A 20,276-nucleotide genomic window follows, 5' to 3' on the forward strand; every position below is an offset into this window, starting at 1 on the left:
TATTATTTAAGTATGTACATGGTGGGTCCATATCTTAAGCACTGGATTGTTAACCACAGGGTCTGCAGTTCAAGCCTGCCAACTGCACCGTGGGAGAAAGATGAGGCTTTCTGTTCCCTGAAAGATTTAAAGCCTTGGAAACCCCATAAAGGGTCTATATGAGTGAGAACTGACTCCGTGGCACTTAACAACAACAATGTATGTGTATATATATATAAAAGGGCCTTCAAAAAGTTCAGGAAAAATGAAATTAAAAGAATTTTCCCACTAACTTGATAAATGGTTGTTGTTGTTGGGTGCCATCAAGTTGTTTCTGACTCATAGCAACCCTATGAACAAAAGGATAGAACACTGCCAGTCCTGTACCATCTTCACAATTGTTGTTTGAGCCCATTGTTACTGCCATGGTGCCAATTCATCAAGTTGGGGGTCTTCCCCTTTTCTCTGACCCTCCATGCTTCCGAGTTGATGAATCTCCAGGGGACTAATTCCTTCTGATAACATGTCCACAGTAGGAAAGATGAAGTCTTGTCATCCGATCTTCTTAGGAGCATTCTGACTACTTCTTCAAGCAGATTTGTTTGTTCATCTGACAGTCCATGGTACTTGCAATATTCTTTGCCAACTCAATAATTAAAATGTACTGAGTTTTCTAGGTTTATTCATTGTTTGAATTTCACATGCATCTGATGCAATTGGAAATATCACAACTTGGGTCAGGTGTACCTTAGTCCTCAAACTGACATCTTTGCTTTTTAATACTTTAAAGAGGTCTGCTGGAGATTTGTCTAATGTAATATGTTGTTTGATTTCTTGACTGCTGCTTCCATGAACACTGGTTGTGAATCCAAACAAGTTAAAATCTTCTACACTATAAAAAAATTTCCATTTATTATGATGTTATTTATTGGTCCAGTTGTAAGGACAAAGATTCAGGGGGCTGGTCCACTGATCTGGGGTTGTCCCTTTCTCCTTGTCTACTTCATTTCCTGAGGTGCAATCTATACTGCAGGCTGCAGTCTTTAATCTTCATCAGTAAGTATTTTAAGTCCTCCTTGCTACCAGCAAGCAAGGTTGTATCATCTGTACATTGCAGATTGTTAATGAGTCTTCCTCCAATCCTCATGCCATGTTCTTCATATAATCCATCTTCTTTGGTTATGTACTCAGCATACAGTTTGAATAATTATGGTGAAAGAATACAATCCCGGCACACATGTTTCCTGATATCAAACCATTCAGCATTCCCTTGCCTTGTTCAAATGACTGCCTCTTGATCTATGTACATGTTCCCATGAACACAATTAAGTGTTCTGGAATACCTGTTCTTCTCAGTGTTATGCATAATTTGTTATCATCCACACAGCTGAATGCCTTTGCATAGCCATGAGTAAACATCTTTCTCGTATTCTCTGCTTTTAGCCAAGATTCATCTGATGTCAGTAATAATATCCCTTGTTCCATGTACTTTCTGAATTTGACTTGAATTCATGGCATGTCCTTGTCAATGTACTGCTGCAATTGTTTTTGAATTATTTTCAGCAAAATTTTACTTGCATGTGATATTAATGATATTGGTGTATGATTTCTGCATTCCGTTTGGTAGTCATTTTTTAGAATGGGTACAAATATGGATTTCTCCCAGTTGCTTGGTCAGGAAGCTGTCATCCAAATTTCTTGACTGAGACGAGTGAGCACCTCCAGTGCTGCATCAGTTTGCTGAAATATTACAGTATGTATTTTGTCAATTCCTGGAGTCTTGCTTTTCTCCAATGTTTTCAGTACTGCGTGAAATTTTTCCTTCAATATCACTGGTTCATCATTATATGGTACCTCTTGAAATGATTGAACATCGACTAATTCCTTTTGGTACAGTGACTCTGTGTATTTCTTCCATCTTATTTTGATGTCCCAGCGTCATTCAATATTTTGTGTATTGAATCCTTCAATATTTCAAGTTAAGGCTTGCGTTTTTCTCTTCAGCTCTTTCAGCTTGAGAAATGCTGAGTGTCTTCTTTCCTTTTATTTTTCTAACTCCAGGTGTTTGCACATTTCAGTATACTATTTAACTTTGTCTTCTTGAATTGCTCTTTGAAACTTTCTGATCAGCTCTTTTACTTCCTCATTTCTTCCAGTCACTTTAGCTTCTCTGTACTCCAGAGCAAGTATCAGAGTCTCTTCTAACATTCCCTTTGAGCTTTTCTTTCTCTCCTGTCTTTTTAATCACCTTTTGCTTTCTTCATGTATAATGTTCTTGATGTCATCCCACAGTTTTCTGGTGTTTGGTCATTAGTGTCTAATGCATCAAACTTGTTCTTCAGATGGTCCCTAAATTCAGGTGGGATTTACTCAAGGTCTTACTTTGACTCTTATAGAAGTGTTTTACTTTTCTTCAGCATCAGTCTGAACTTGCATATGAGTAATTGATTGTCTGTTCCACCATTGTCCCCTGGCCTTAACTGATGGTAGTGAGCTTCTCCATGATCTCTTCACACAGATGTACTCAAATTGACTCCTGTGTATTCCATCTTGTGAGGCCCAGAGTATGTTGCTGAAAAAAGATATTTGAAATGAACTAACTCACAGGTCTTGCAAAAGTCTTTTATGTGACCTCCAGCATCCTTTCCAAATTTTGCATCCCAATCACCAGTGATTATCACCATATCTTGATTGCATGTTTGATCCATTTCAGACTGGGGAATTTGGTAGATTTCTTCATTTTCATCATCACTGACTTGCGGTTGGTGCGTGAATGTGAACAATTGTGATGTTAACTGGTCTTCCTTGTAGGCATATGGATATTATCCTATCACAGACAGCATTGTACTTCAAGATAGAACTTGAAATCTTCTTTTTGATGCTGAATTCATGTCATTCCTCTTCAATTAGTCATTCCTGACATAATAGACCAAATAATGATCATATCCAAAATGGCCAATACCAGTCCATTTCAGCTACTAATGAATAGAATATTGATCTTTATGGATTACATTTCATTGTTGACATGCAAATTGCTTTTTTTGTTTGTTTTTCACATAAGATCTTTATTGGGAATTTAATATTTTCAGTTACCAAATGTTAGTTTGTAAGAAAGTATACACTATGCAGAGTTCTAGAACTAATACAAGCTCATAAGCAAAATTGTCCAAAACATAAAAACAAAGCCGATCTCTATAGATAAAAAGGTCAAGGATGAAGGAAGCGTTAAGTAGAACTATGTGCCATTAACCAAAGCAGCCAAAGAAAATAGTATTACTAATCGCAAATAACAATCTTCTACGCATAACAGCCTGTTTAAATAATACAAATTTTATTTATTTATTTTAATATCAGGAAAATAGAACACTGAAACATCCATAGTATTTCCAAAAGATTACCCATGATCACCTTTTAGTCCAGTCAGTCTTGTGTAATAATTTTTGTTCCACGTGATTCTGGATCAGCAGCCATCTGTAAACTCATCAGCTTCTACAAACAAATTCTAGAGATCTTGATTCAGTCTAGTGGCATCCACATTCAAACTACCATAATCCTTTTCATAAGTCTGATGCAGTGTGATTTTTGTTGACGCACTCTGCTCAATGACTTTCAGGAAATCAGCTAAGTAAAAAGAATCTGTAGATGACAAAGCTGGAAAGTGGCCATGGTTAACTTATTACTAATAATAACTGGTAAAAGTAAAAAGACCTAGTGGGAATTAATTATAAAAGTAATGCAAAATCAAATAGGGTAAATCCCTAAAACATCAGATTTCTAAACATAAGTACTTCTAAACATAATGACTAACTTTATTTTGAAAGAACTTCAGATATAACATAATAATCTTTAGACATAATACCATATTGTCAGGATATAGCAAGAATGTACCAAGATTATCAAGTCTGTAAACATCTGAATAGTAACAAAAATTCAATGGGTAAACAACGTGAATTCTCCAGCTACAAATTTTTTTATTTTTAAAGTAATCATTTTAGTTAGTTTGTTGAATTGTTGGATTCAATGTGATAAACCATTGGATTCTAAATTTTTGTTAAAATCTTTTAAGACCAAGTTTATAGAAATAATCTCTTAAGTGTATAATGGAATTAATATATTTTTAATAAAATAATATTACTTTAAAGAATAGTTAAGGTCATGCTCTATTCTCTCTGTAAATAATGCATAATGAAGAAAACACTGCTTTCTTAAGAAAAATAATGGCTAGGAAAACATACTATTCTGTCAAAAACAACAAGAAAAATCCTCAAATGAAGTCTTCATTAATCTGAAACTAAAGGTGAGTTTTCCATTGTTTGTCAGGATCTTTGTTGCTAAATACTTTTCCTTCTTTTACTGATTTTTTTCAAATGAAGCAAGAGATTGTGTTTAGCCACGTTATGCTAAATGTTCAGGAGTATTCTTGTAAATAATTTTTAGAAGCTCCATGACTGTGAATGATTTTTCAAAGTTCTCATTAAATAATTTCAGAATTTGCTGTTCCTGGATATTTCTGTGAGAAATGTGCTGTAGAATTTTAGCTTCAGCATTATAGATTACTGGACCATGGACATTAGCTTTGATTTTCAATAACTCTTTTAGGAAGTTCATATAACCGTAAAGGTCTTCAAATACAGTTGTTCCATCCCCCAGGATGTGATTTCCAGAAAAGAGAGCATTTTCCTTTTCTAAAGGAAGGACCATGTGGTCATCAGTGTGGCCAGGCATGTAGATAGCTCTTAGAGTGACTCCCTCAGTCTCAATAAAATCTCCATATTTCAGATAAACATATTGTTGTTCTTCATCTCCTATAATTTCTTCTTTGCGAGGATTATGTAGAAGTTTGTTTGTTTTTATTTTTGTTTTTTTAATGCAGTATGTGGAGTCAATATTGTTGGTAGCACAAATATCTCTTATGCCTCCAGAATGATCTTGGTGTCAGTGAGTCACTGTGATTTCCTGGATTGCTGTGTTAAGTTCAATCAGAGCCTCCTTTAAACAGCTGATTTATTCTGGAATTGCTGATTCTCAGTGTAAAAGAAGATTCTCCTGGGGCCAGTCCTCACCAGGTAGGTGTTGGTACCTACAGGGCCATGGGAGCTGGGTTACAGCCTGGCACATGCACCACTTGACAAGACAGCTGGTCGGTGTGCTGGAGAGAGACAGCTATCTCTGCCTGATCTGCCGACTGGCCGGTTCAAACAAACATGCAACTTTTTTAAAAAACTTCCTTTTAAAAATTACATTTAGAAAATGTTGAATTTTCCTCCATCACTCATCTATCAGTTTTTCTTATTGTGGTGGCTTGCATGTTGCTGTGGTGCTGGAAGATATACCACACGTATTTGAAATACCAGCAGATTTACCCATGGTGGACTGGTTTCAGTGGAGCTTCCAGACTAAGACAGACTTGGAAGAAAGAGAGGCATACTGCTTCTGAATGTTTAGCCACTGAAAACCTTATGAATAACATCAGAACATTGTCAGCTATAATGCTGAAAGATGAAAACATTATGAACAACACTAGAATATACTGTACACTGAGCAAATAATCCAAGAAGCTGGGTTATATGAAGAAAAACGTGGCATCAGGATTGGAGGAAAACTCATTAACAACCTGCAATATGCAGATGATAAAACCTTGCTTGATGAAAGTGAAGAGGACATAAAACATTTACTGATGAAGATCAGAGAGCACAGCCTTTGGTATGGATTACATGTCAACGTAAAGAAAACAAAAATCCTCAGCGCTGGACCAATAAACAACATTTTCTTATCAATGGAGAAAAGTTGAAGTTGTCAAAGATTTTATTCTTCTTGGATCAGTTATCAACACTCACAGAAGCAGCAGTCAAGAAATCAAATGACGTATTGCCTTAAGCAAATCTGCTGCACAAGACCTTTTTAAAGTGTTGAAGAGCAAAGATGTTAGCTCAAGGATTAAGGTGCACCTGACCCAAGCCATGGTATTTTCAGTAACCTCATATGCATGCAAAAGCTGGACAGTGAATAAGGAAGACCATAGAAGAATTGATGCTCTGGAGCTATGGTATTGGAGGAGAATATTGAAAGTGCCATGGGCTGCCAAAAGAACAAACAGATCTGTGTTGGAAGAAGTGTGGCCAGAGTGCTCCTTGGAGGCCAGGAGGGCCAAACTTCGTCTCTCATACTTTGGACATATTGTCAGGATGGGCCAGTCACTGGAGAAGGATATCATGTTTGGTAAGGTGGAGGGTCAGAGAAAAAGAGGAAGACCCCCAACGAGATGGATTGGCCAAGTGGCAGCATTGCTGGACTCAAGTGTGGCAACAGTAGTAAGGTTGGCCCAGGATCAGGCAGTGTTTCATTCTGCTGTGCATAAGGTCACTGTGAGTCGGTACTGACTCGATGGCACCTAACAACAACAATAATGATCAGATATAAGGAGCTCTGGTAGCGTAGTGATTACGAATCGGGCTGCGAGCTGCAAGGTCAGCAGTTTGAAACTACCAGCTGTTCCGAGGGAGAAAGATGAGGCTTTCTGCTCCCGTAAAGATTTCCAGCCTCAGAAACCCTGTACAGGGTCGCTATGAGTCGGAACCGACTCCACGGCACATAACAACAACAACAACATAGTGCCATAAGATAAGTCCCTCAGGTTGGAAGGCACTCAAATGCAACTGGAGAAGAACTTCCTCCTCAATGTAGAGTTGACCATGATGATGCAAATGGAGTAAAGCCCTCAGGACCTTCATTTGCTGATGGGACACACCCAAAATGAAGAGAAACAGCTGTAAGCATCCATTAATAATTAGAACATGGAATGTATAAAGTCTAAGTCTAGGAAATTTGGAAGCTGTCAAAAATGAACTGGAATATATAAAGATTGATATTCTAAGCATCATGAGCTGAAATGGGCTGATATTGGTCATTTTGAATCTGACAATAGTATGGTTTACTGGGCTGAGAATGACAAATTCAAGAAGAATGGTACAGCATTCATCGTCCATAGTAACATTTCAAGATTTATCTTGAAATACAATGCTGTCTGTTATAGGGTAATATCCATATACCAATAATACCACTATTATTCAAATTTATGCAGCCAGTGATTATGAAATTGAAGAATTCTACCAATGTCTTCAGTACGAAATTAATCAAACATGCACCAATATGCACTGGTGATTACTAGTGATTGGAATGCAAAGGTTAGAAACAAAGAGGAAGGGTCAGTAGTTAGAAAATGTGGCCTTAGTGATAGAAATGATGCTGAAGATTACATGACAGAATTTTGCAAGACCAATGACTTATTCATTGCACATACCTTTTTAAAGCCACATAAAAGGTGACTTTACCTATGGGCATCACCAGATGGAATACACAGGAATCAAAGTGATTACATGTGTGGGAAGAGATGGGGGAATAGCCAAAGTAAGACCAGGGCCAGACTGTGGAACAGACCATCAATTGCTTATATGCAAGTTCAAGATGAAGAAAATGAAAACAAGTCCACGAAAGCCAAAATATGACCCTGAACATATCCCATTGGAATTTAGAGACCAACTCAAGAACAGATTTTGATGCATTAGAAATTAACCAAGAACCAGAAGAGTTATGGGATGATATCAAGAACATCATATAAGAAGAAGGCAAAAAGGTCATTAAGACGACAAGAAAGATAGCAAAGACCAAAGTGGATGTCAGGAGAGACTCCGAAACTTGCTCTCCAGCATAGAGATGCTAAAGAAAATAAAAGAAATGAGGAAATAAGAGAGCTGAACAGAAGATTTCAAAGATCAGGTTCAGAAGACAATGTCAAGTATTAAAAATTAAATGTGGAAAGACCTGGAGTTGGAACCCAAAAGAGAAGCATGTGCTCATCATTTCTCAAGCTGAAAAAAATGAAAGACAAAATTTAAGCCTCAACTTGTAATACTAAAGGAGTTCATGGGCAAAATATTGAATGATACAGAAAGCATCAAAAAAAGAAGGAAGGAATATACAGAGTCACTGTACCGAAAAGAAATGGTCAATGTTCAACCATCTCAAGAAGCAGCATATGATCAAGAACTGTTAGCACTGAAGGGAGAAGTCCAGGCTGCGCTGAAGGCATTGGCAAAACACACGGCTCCAGAATTGATGGAATAACAAATTGATATCTTTCAACAAACTGGTGCAGCACTGGAGGCACTCATTCATCTATGGCAAAAAAAAATTGGCAGCCAGTTACCTTACTAACTGGAAGAGATCCAGATTTGTGTGCCTATTCCAAAGAAAGGTGACTCAATGGAATGTGGAAATCACAGAACAATGCCATCAATATTACATGCAAGTTAAAATGTTGAAGATAATTTTAAAATGACTCCAACAGTACATCAACAGGGAACTGCCAGATTCAGAAGACGCTGTGGAATGAAGGATATCCTTGCTGACGTCACATGGATCTTGGCGCAAAGCAGAGAATACAAGAAAGATGTTTACCCATACTTTATTGACTATGCTTTAGATTGTATAGATCACAAAAAGCTGTGGATAACATTCAAATAAGTGGTATTCCAGAACACTTGATTGTGCACATGAGGAACCTGTACAAAAACCAAGAGGTAGTCATTTGAATTGAATAAGAGAACACTGAATGGTTTAAAGTTAGGAAACGTGTGTGCCACGGCTGTATTATTAGATCATACTTATTGAATCTGTATCCTGAGCAAATAATCCAAGAAGTTGGGTTAGATGAAGAGAATGCGGAAGATTGCAGGAAGACTCATTAACAATCTGTAATATGTAGATGATAACAACCTAGCTTGCTGAAAGTGAAGAGGACTTAAAATATTTACTGATGAAGATCAAAGGTCACAGCTTTTGTTGTGTCTCAATTTACCCAGATGACCACTCAAGACTCTCAAGATTGATAAGGAAGCTGTTATTAGCTGGCCAGCGACTACAGCCTCCCTAAAAGTGGGAAAAACTGCAGTCCCGACCCAGTTTTTCAAAGAGTATTTATACATAGGCAGTCTGACATTATCTTGTACAAACCAAATGTATGATGTATGCATGAGCTGTCAGGGTGGGGGCTAGGAGTACGTCTGCTGGGACAGTTACTTCTCAAGATTAACTTGGTGATAAGGGTACCTCTGCTGGGACAGTTCGTTTTCAAGATTAACTTTGGTCAGCTGTTCTCAAGGTTAGCCTTGGCCGCTGGCCACAGCAACCTGTGAGTCAAGTGGGTCCACTCAGATGTGAGGAATTTGTATAAGCAGTGTTACAGAAGCCAAGTTTAGCCAGAGTTAAGGGGGAAGGTGGTTTCTGCATCCAGGGGAGTTGTTAATGCTAAAAATTTTCCCACTTCAGCCTGATCCTTTCTTAAAAATTAGTTACTATAGGGCAATTGGGGCTTACACCTTCAGTATTGCACTTCAATGTAAAGAAAACAATAATCTTCACCTCACAACTGGATCATAAATAACATCATGACAAATGGATAAAAGATTGAAGTTGTCAAAGACTTCATTTTGCTTAGATCCACCATCAACACTCATGGAAGCAGCAGCCAAGAAATCAAAAGGCATATTGCATTAGGTAAGTATGCTGCACAAAACCTCTTTAAAGTGTTCAAGAGCAAAGATGTCAGTTTGAGGACTAATGTGCGCCTGACACAAGCCATGGCATTTTTAATAGCCTCATATTCATGTGAAAGTTGGACATTGAGTAAGAAAGACCATAGAAAAATGGAAGCATTTGAGTTATATGTTGGAGAATAATGTTAAAAGTACTACAGCCTGCCAGAAGAACAAACAAATCTGTTTTGGATGAAGTATAGACAGAATGCACTTTAGAAGCCAGGATGAAGATACTTTGTCTCTCAAACTTTGGACGTATTTTCAGGAAAGACCAGTCCCTGGAGAAGGACATTATGCTTGGTTAAGTGGTGGGTCAGAGAAAAAGAGGAAGACCCCCAATGAGTTGGGTTGGCACAGTGGTAGCCAAGATGGGCTCAAGTGAAACAACCATTGTGAGGATGGTACAAGATTGGGCAGTGTTTTGTTCTGTTGTGCATAGGGTTACTATGAGTCCGAGCCAATGCTATGGCACCTAACAACAACAACACATTTTCCTAGATTCATACTTGGTATGTTCTGTGCTCCAATTAGTAATGGATGCTTGCCACTGTTTCTTCCATTTTGAGTTGTGTCATAGCAAATAAAGGTCCAGAAAGCTTAATCCATCCATGTCATTAAGATCAACTCTACTTTGAGGACACATCTCTTTCCCTGTCATGTTTTGAGTGCTTTTCAATCTGAGGGGCTCATCTTCCAGTGATATATCTGAGAATGTTCTGTTGCTGTTTATAAGGTTTTCAATGGCTAACCATTGAGAAATGGTCAACCTCTCCTTCCTAATTTATCTTAATCTGGAAACTCCACTGAAATTTGTCCACCATAGGTGACTCTGCTGGTATTTAACATACAGGTGTCATATCTTCGAGCATCACAGCAACACATAAGCTACCCCAGTATGACAATCTGACAGATGAGTGGTAGATGGTAAATGATAGGATAAAGCAAGTAATTATATTAATATTAGTAAGACCCAAGATTTTTCAACCTAAAATAAAATACTAGTTTTTCTCTAATCAATATGACATTGTCATTGTTGTTAAGTGCCATAGAGTCAGTTCTGACTCATAGCAACCCTGTATCGACTTTATGAGTAATTTGAACTGCCCACCTTATGGTTCAAACCAATCTTGCGGTCCAGTGCATTTTCCCACAGGATCACATCAGGACTCCAAATATGACATTTGTTGTTGTTGTGCTATCAAGTCAGTTCCGACCCATAGCTACCCTGTATAGGGTTTTCAAGGAGCAGCTGGTGAGCTTGAAGCACCGACCTTGCAGTTCATACGGCTTTGCAGTCTGGCGCATTAACCCACAGCGCCACACCAGGACTCCACATATGACATTTTGTTGTTGTTGTTAGGTGCCATCGAGTCAGTACCAACCCATAGCGACTTTATGCACAGCAGAATGAAACACTGCCTGATCCTGGGCCAACCTCACTACTGTTGCCACGCTTGAGTCCATCGATGATGCCATTTGGCCAATCCATCTCATTGGGGGGTCTTCCTCTTCTTCTCTGACCCTCCACCTTACCAAACATTATATTCTTCTCCAGCAACTGGTCCCTCCAGACAATATGTCTGAAGTATGAGAGACGAAGTTCGGCCATTCTTGGCCTCCAAAGAGCACTCTGGTTGCAAGTCTTCCAAAACAGATCTATTGGTTCTTTTGGCAGCCCATGGCACTTTCAATATTCTCTTCCAACACCATAACTCAAAAGCATCAATTTATCTGTGGTCCACCTTATTCACTGTCCAGCTTTCACATGCATATGAGGCTATTGAAAATAGCATGGCTTGGGTCAGGTCACCTTAGTTCTCAAGCTCTTCAACACTTTAAAAAGTTCCTGTGCAGCACATTTGCCTAATGCTATACGTTGTTTGATTTCTTAAATGCTGCTTCCTTGAGTGTTGATAGTTGATCCAAGAAGAATGAAGTCCTTGATAACTTCAATCTTTTATCTGTTGATAAGAATGTTATTTATTGGTCCAGTGGTGAAGATTTTTGTTTTCTTTACATTGAGATGTGATCCATATTGAAGGCTGTGCTCTTTGGTCTTCATCAGTAAATGTTTTAAGTCCTCTTCACTTTCAGCAAGCAAGGTTGTATCATCTGCATATCGCAGGTTGTTAATGAGTCTTCCTCCAATCCTGACGCCACGTTTTTCTTCATAGAACCCAGCTTCTTGGATTGTAGAAGTTAGATACAAAATAGTATTCCAAAATTTGAATTGGAAAATCAGTATGAACCCATGATGCTTTTTCTCCTTTAAAAATGTAGTATTTAATAACTCTCCACAAAAAAAGGTCTTCTTGCACTCAGATGGTGGTCTCTAAATACCACCAAATCAAACCAAACCAATCCCTCTGTCCTTGAGTCAATCCCAACGCATAGCCATCCTAGAGGATAGAGTGAAATTGTCTAAAGGGTTTTCAAGGCTATAAATCTTTATGAAAGCAAACAGCTACATTTCCCCCCACTTGGAGCAGATTGTGGGTTTAAACCGCAGGCCGAGCACTCAACCACTGCACCACCAGGGCTCCTCTCTCAATATTATTTCCCACAAAGATGGAAATGGCTCCTTAGAGAATTAGCTAATTCAAAGTCTGGAGAAATGTGCATCTTGTCACATGGAATTGTGAGACAGCTACTAAAGACTACTGAGGCACAGCCCAAATGCCTGAGAAGTCAACTTGAAAGGGCAAATATGGGATACTTTTAACATCATTTAAGATAATAACTGCAATTTATTTAAACACATCAACTATAAGAGTGAGTGAAAAAGTATTGCTGCAAAATTATAGATGCCTTTATTAAACAAAATACTAAAATGTGAAGCTACTCTTTCTTGACATATCCACCATATAGGTGTATACATTCCTGAAGGTGGTGTCTTCATCTCTCTAACCCTTCCCGGAAGAATTCTGCACTCTTGAATGTACACCACACCAAAATGGCAATTTGGCATTCTTAAGGGACTCAAATTGTGTTCCTTTAAAATGTTCTTTGAGTTTGGGGAGCAAAAAGTCTAATGGGGGATAAGCTCAGGACTGTAGGGTGAATGGGGTAGTTTCCCAGCAAAATTATCTTAGGACAGCCCTTCCTACCCTCAGAGAATGAGTAGGCGCATTGTTATGATGGGGGGGGGGGGCGGAATACTCAGGGCAAATTTTTTGCCGTTTTACTAATGAAGGGATACAATTGATATCTAGGATTTAAATGAAAACAAACATACAAAAAGCAAGGTTAGCTTAAATACAAGATCGGTGGTTCAAGCTCACCAGCTGCACCTCAGAAACCCTATACAGGGTTGCTATGAGAAGGCACTTAACAATAACAGCGAACCACAAGGTCAGCAGTTCAAACCCACCAGCTGCTTCCTGGAAACCCTGTACGGGGTCTTACAACAACAACAAGCATTTGGTGTGGTGCTGTAGGATCAGGACTGGACTGCAAACCCAAAGGCCAGTCGTTTAAACCCTGAATAGGGATTGGGTAGGAGGGAGTGTGAAATACAGATGAAACAAAATTAGTCTTGAGTTTACAATTGCTGAAGTGGGTCATGGGCCACACAAGAGTTCATCATACTGTTTCCTCCATGTGTTTGAAGTTTTCATAATAAAAGTTGACACATAAAGAATGCGTCCTGTCAGTACCGTCAACATCTGAGAGCATCTGATTCAGAACCCAGACACCCTGGATCAGAGGGGCAGAAAAGATTTTATTATCACCGATGATTGGTTCTAACCTGGAGTGGGAATGGGGGTAGTAATTCCCTTTCTAAAACAAATCCGCCGGCTTTGTCTGGTTCCTGGCTCTCTGAATCCAGAATTAATCTCCAAATGAGATACAGCCTCCCTTCGAACCCTCACCACCATCACTAGCAACAAAACCCTGATCATGTACAGAGTTGCCATGTGAGTGATCAAAGGTGAGACTCAGTCCAGACTTCTGTTTCTGGGATGATCCCTAAGAAGTAAATGGCGCGAGGAGCTAGGAAGAGCAGAGGCAGCAGTGTGATGAGGTGGCCCACAGATAACAAGACCCAGGATTTGCGTCTGAGTCATTGATCGCTGGCTCTTTCCTCGCACGCCTACGTCAGCCGACCGGGGCGGGGCGTTCTTCAGAGCTGCGATTTTGTCCCGGCCTCGGTTGGGCGGTCCAGGGGTACCCGCCAGCCAACGCTGGGATCTCGGATTCCTGGAGCGGCGGTCAGTTCTGACGCGGCTTCCCCTTCCAGTTCCCCTAGTGGCCCGCCAGGTGTCGCCACTTACAGAAGCAGATGTATGGCCCTCACCTGCCTGCCCAGGTGACAACTACTGGCAGCGCACAAGCCTGGCGGGACCGCCAAAAAGCCCCCAGTGGACATTTGTTCGGAATCGCAGTCACAGCAAAGGAGAGGGCAAAGTAAAAGTTCCCTATTACCGATACTCTAACTGCGAGCCACAAAGTCGGCGGTTCAAACCCACCAGTTGCTCCTCGGAAATCCTGTCAAGGGTCGCAATGAGTCGAAACCGACTCGATGGCACTTAACAACAGCAACAACAACCAGTGACATCACATCCTTTACCACGTGCTGCCTTTAATTGTATGCATACCTATGTTCCTGTCTGGAACAGGAGATTTTGGGGGAGGGGACCCTGCACAATCTTTTGCTGATTTCATAGTTTTCTTCCTAGGTCTCCTCACACCCACATCTACCACAGCCTGTAGAATCAGGGACTTGCTTAAATGTTTCCTCAGTTGAAAAAACAGAGATTCAAACTAGTTTCTGGCCATTGATGTTGATTCATGGTGACCCACTATGTGTGTCTGAGTTGAACTGTGCTCCTTAGTTTCCAGTGGTTGTTTTTCAGTAAGGATAAACTGGTGTTTCTTACAGGAAGGAGCCTCTGGGTGAACTCAAACCTCCAACTTTTCCATAGGGGCTTATTCATTGACCAAATATGCCACTCCGGAACACCATCATGCCCTAATCTCTCTTTCTTGTAAAATACTGATACTTTGGGAATCCTACTCCATTTTCATGGGCCAGCTCTCCATCACCTCCTCCAGGAAGCCTTCTCCAGGCAGTATTACTGGCTCTTCCTGTAGGGAGTGTGTACACTCCCATCACCATCACATCTCTGAAACTGTGGGCAGTAGGCTGTGAACTCCTTGAGGGCAGAAGCTGGGTCTTACTCATAATAGTTTTACTCTCCCACAGATTTGCCTAGTACAATGCCTGCTTCATAACGAATGAAGGGGCATTTTGTGACAAGGGCTACATTTGGAGAAGTCCGCCAATCTGGACTTTAGCCTTGGATTATGACCTCCATCTTCTATGCCCCTGGGAAGTGGGGAGTGGGGGAGATCTGTTTACTGTTTCAGAAGCTGATGTACGTGAAAAATGTCTTGGCCATTCATACAGTGTTATAGTTGGGCAGTCAAGTGGTCAGCCAGATCAAGGGCCTGGATCCTTATTTCCTATTCTGGGGTATTCTCTTTCCCTCTACATTGTTAGAACAATCCTAAAACTTTGTCTACATTGCTTTACGCTGAACTAAATGCTTTCATCAGTATAATCCCATTTATTCCTCAGACTTCTTGAATTAGGTACTATCGCATCCTCACTGTCTAGATACATTGATGTTCAAACTCAGGTCTTTTAACCCAAACCTCTTGCCATTGAGTAGAATCTGATTTACGGCAAACTCGTGTCACAGAAGAGAACTGTTCCATAGGATTTTCTTGTCTGTAATGTTTATGAAAGTGGATTGCTAGCCTTTCTTCTGAGGTGGTTTTGAACACCAATCTTTTGACTGATAGCACAAACCACTAGAGCCACTCACCGATTTCTCTTTTAACCCAAGCAAAGCATGTGCTTAACTAACTTCAATAAATAAAATCTTATAAAAGATATAATGTTGTTGTTAAGTGCCCTTGAATCAGTTTTTACCCACAAGGATTTCCAAGGAGCGGATGGTGAGTTTGAACTGCTGACCTTGAGATTCAAACCAACCTTGCAGTCCAGCACTTATCCCACAGCGTCACACCAGGACTCCATAAAAGATATAAGAGTATAGTTATAATAACTGGTCATTGCTACATGAACTTGCTTCCTACCTTCTCACCTTTAACTCCATCACCCGCTGGAAAACGAGGGTATAAAAAAGAGTGAAATAATAACATTGGAAAAGAAATTCAAGAATAAGATTCAAGGGAGGCTAAAATGAAGAGAAAGGGCAGTGAGTAAGTAGGGACAGAAGATATATTCTTCAGGAAAGGTCTAGTTTGGCATCTCAACTGGAAAACCTCAGCTGGAAGAAGGGAGACAGCCTTCAGAAGGCAGACAAGTCAACAGCATAGTGGAGATGAGGAGGCACCAGGAGGGCAGAAGAGTGGTTCTCTAGGGAGGAAGAAAGAAAATCAGTGAAAACTGGATAAGAGTCAGGAGAAGACCCAGAGTGCTCAACTTCCCATGTCCCTTCCCAGAATGCCTCTCTTGAAGTGTCAGGACCTCTGAACCCCCAAAGCATGTTTCTGCAGCTACTTTGAGATCCTCAAATCATCTTGTTCCCTCCCCAGCTCTGCACCTACTTTCCTGTTCTCTACTCATGTGTTGCCACCTCACCCCTACCCAGTCACCCTCGCCTGGGTGTCATCTTCAGCTCCTTCCTCCTCACATGTCGACATTACCTCCTACCTCAGGACTCTACCCTCTTCCCTCCCTCCTCATTGCCACCGTCTAGACCAGATCATTAGCTCTCATCTGGATTATGATGACAATTGTGTCCCTGCCACTATCCTGCCCAGTTCATCCTCCATGACCCCAAATTCACAAACTTTATTATGAAAAGTTTCAAATACGCAGAAGAGTTGAAATAATTTTACATGGTCCATTCAAACACCCACCCATTTAACTATATTTACTTTATCAAACATGCTTCCATCTATCCATCAGCCCATATTATAATTTTGTGCATTTCCAAGTAAACAATTCAAATGATTTTTAAAGACATAATCAACGATGGCCCCTTTTCTCAAGAAAAAAGCCCAAATTCCACATCTTAACCCCTGCCCCTCACCTACTTCCTATTTTTCATTCTAGGAAGAATAACTAACTTCCCACTCACTGTGCTGTTTCTCATCTCCCTGTCCTCTCTTCTTGTTTCCCTCAGAAGTTGTCCCAAATCCAGGGCTTCAAGTATCCCGTTCCCCAGAAAACCTTCAATGAATTCCCCTCTCGCCTTTCACACTAGTTCAGATGTGCCTCCTCTCTGAGTCTATTGCAGCCCACAGGGCATGCCTCAATGATTGTACATATCTCCATAAATCATAATGATCTGTTATATGTCTTTACCACCCAAGTCCCCAACTGAGAGTGTCCTAAGAAAATCAAGAATCCTGCTGTATTTGTCTATTGTTCTTGCCACGGAGAACAATGTGTGACCTATGTGGGTGCTGAATGAATATTTGCTGAGTGAATGGATGACTGGTTTTGTTCTTCTGACATGCCTCCTGCCTTTGCACATCTCTCCCACACTGTGAAATCCCAAGAATGAGAATGAAGAAAAGGACACTGGATGTTATCAATGTCCTTCAGCAAAAGACCCTCAGGAACATACCTATATTTGGACAAATTGAGTTTATAGCTCAACTAGTAAGAACATACACCATGGAGAACTATAGGGAGTCTTAGTAAGCAAGTGTTCATTGTTGTTAAGTGGTGTCAAGTTGGTTCTGACTTATAGCGAACTTGTATAGGGTTTCTGAGGAGCGGCATTAATCTGCAGCACTCGTTAGGGGAAAAAAAACAATTGCGGAATTTTGGGGGAAGGTCTAAGGAAGCTGAAGTTCACTCTAGATTGAATATTGTCAGGAAGTGGGGACAATTATATTACTGATATCTGAAATTTATCTATAGGGAGAGGACGCTAGAATGAGGACAAAGTTGTTGCTGGTAAAGAGGCAGCAGTGATACATTTTGACTAAGAGACGGAATATTTGGCATTTTGTGGGTGGCACAATGACTGGTTTTGTGTGTGTGCTTAGCTAAAATTATGATGCAGTCTTACTTTGTCTGATTTTAGCATGGTCCCAGCTGAAACTGGTGTCTGGGGAATGGTTTGTTTAATAGAATAACGTGGCTTAGCTGGGAATGTCAGACCAGTTTCGGATTGTCAATAGATGTTCTGATTTTCTTTCTAAGCATTTAGGTGAGGAATTGGGGAAAGGATGAATTAGTAGGATTAGGACACATATCAAACCCACGTTTATGCAAGAAATTGTTCAAATAGAGCAAGTCTTAGATTTTTTCCTAAGTGTCCAAGCCCCAACCCAGCCACCAAGCCCCATGTCACAGGCTGGCTCTTTCAGCCCTGGCAGAGACTGCAGCTTGTTTTCCTGACTGATCTGTTTTGTTTGTCATCCTGTCTGGTATTACAGCCTCCCAGTGACTCCTATGCCTGCCCTTTTGAGCCCTCAGGAAAACCTATTAGATATGAATTCTTTGTTGGTTTTATGTCAGTGGCCTCTGACCAAACGGGTTCAACTCCCTGGACCCCAAGGGCTTTGTTGTCTCGGCTTCCTGCCTTTTGGGGCAATGACCTCATCCTTGCCGCCAGTTTCTGGGATCCAATGACTCACTGCAAAATAAATCAACACCTTGGCAGATGCCTGGCAGAGTTCTCCGAGGATCCTCTCTAAGGACATGGGGCTGTGACCTTTTCTCCTTCAGTCCAGGGCTTTGGTCTGTTATTGATTCCTTTCTCCATAAAACCTTTAACATTTCTTCACATCCTATAGCTTTATTGTTACTGCTTCCTTCCCTCATTATTCATCCCGGCCACAGGTGGCATCTGTCCTGTTCTTAAAGTTCCCTCCTCTTCCCTCCCCTTCCCTTCCACCCTACCAAAGCCTAGCTTTCTTTTTCACTTCTTGGCTTTGCCCAATGCTTGTTCCGCTTCTTCCTTTAGATTCATTCTGGTTTTTACTAGGTTTACCTGACTGCTCTAAAACCAGGAACAAGTTACTTAACTCTGGGCTTCCGTTTTTTTGCATGTGTAAACTGTGGATAATGATAATTACCTTTAGCATTGTTTGTGGATTCATTTTTACTACACATTTGTAACTGTGGATAATTATAATTGCCTTTAACATTGTTTGTGGATTAATTTTTTTACTACAGATTTGTGACTGTGGATAATGATAGTTACCTTTTAACACTGTTGGTGGATTAATTTTTTGACTGCTCATTTGCAAAGAATTTAATACAAGATAGAATGAAAGTCTACCTAGTCACTGTCTCCTTAAATTCTAGTTGGATGTGGTCTTTCAAGTCCTTTTCCTGTGCATTTTTATACATAAAATACGTATACATACATTTTAAATAAATATTTATACATCTGTACACACCAGCAAACCAACACCTCAATTTTTACACAGGAACAAAGATATATGTAAGACATTTGTTTTTGCTGTAAGATAATGTATTTTAAAAAAATATTTGTTGGGGTAGACTGTTAAGAGGAAATGCTAAGATATATATATATATATTTAATATTCCTTGAATGGGTCTAGGTTCCTGTGTGGTGTGCATGTATATTGCTGTTGTTAGCTGCTGGTTTCTCATTCACAGAATGTATTGGAAAGTTTCCCTTACCAAAACATACTTTGAAACCATGCAAAACTGTATATTGGATTTTCATTAACAGAATATATAAGTCACTTCCCTTTCCTTTTCACACAAAGTGTCCTTTGATAACATATGAGTTACAATTGACTTGATGACACTTAATAACAACAACAACAACAACAACAACAACAAAACTCTTTAGAATTCCTATATTTGAATGGAAGAAACTCTATATTGTTTTTACAACCACACAATGTATTGGGAACATTCAGTCCTTGTAGCCCAACCTCAACTTATGGTAACTCTATGCACAGTCAAACAAATTGCTGTTCTGTGCCATCCCCATGATTGGTTGCGAATTGGATCATTGTGACCCATAAGATTCTCATTCTTTCTTTCAACTTTTTTATTGTGAATTGCGTGAACATTTATAGAACAAATCATCAGATTTACATTAAAAAATTATATGCTTAATTTCATTTCAATGATTACAATCCCCTCCATATACCATGGACTCCTGGTGTGATGCTATAGGATAAGCACTGGATTGCTAACCAAAAGGTTGGTGGTTCAAAACCACTAGTCGCTCCTTGAAAATCCTATACAGGGTCATTATGAGTAGGAATGGACTCAGCAGCACATAACAACAACAACCATATACCATCAGTTAACAGTATTCACTGTATTCCCTTAACTCTTGCATGCTCCTTATGTCTTCCCCTACCTTCATCTTTCTTCTCCCAACCACTTTCTTGTTGTGTATTGCCTTCCTCATCACATAAGTTAACATGTATCTCTAATTAATAACCCTCTAGTCAATAAGTCTCCCTTCCCTCCAATACCCAGTAACCATCATAGAATGTTCCTTTTAGCATAAAAACCTTTTCTTGACTTTTTATAATAATTGTCTTATATAAAATTTATCATTTTCTGATTAATTAATTTTACTCAGTATAATGTCCTTCAGGTCTATCCATGTTATGAGGTGTTTTTCAGATTCTCCAATTGTTATTCTTCAATGTTGCCAAGTATTCCATTGTGTGTATGTACCAAAGTTTGTTGAACCATTCTTCTGTTGATGGGCA

At 39.8% G+C, this 20,276-nt stretch overlaps 1 pseudogene; it reads right to left on the reverse strand.

Moving 5' to 3' along the window:
- Positions 1-4,270: 4,270 nt before the first annotated feature.
- On the reverse strand, positions 4,271-16,250 carry LOC102827871 (annotated as a pseudogene).
- Positions 16,251-20,276: the final 4,026 nt, after the last annotated feature.

The sequence above is a fragment of the Chrysochloris asiatica genome, unplaced genomic scaffold, assembly GCF_000296735.1.
Source record: "Chrysochloris asiatica unplaced genomic scaffold, ChrAsi1.0 scaffold00333, whole genome shotgun sequence".
In the NCBI taxonomy this organism is placed as follows: Eukaryota; Metazoa; Chordata; class Mammalia; order Afrosoricida; family Chrysochloridae; genus Chrysochloris; species Chrysochloris asiatica.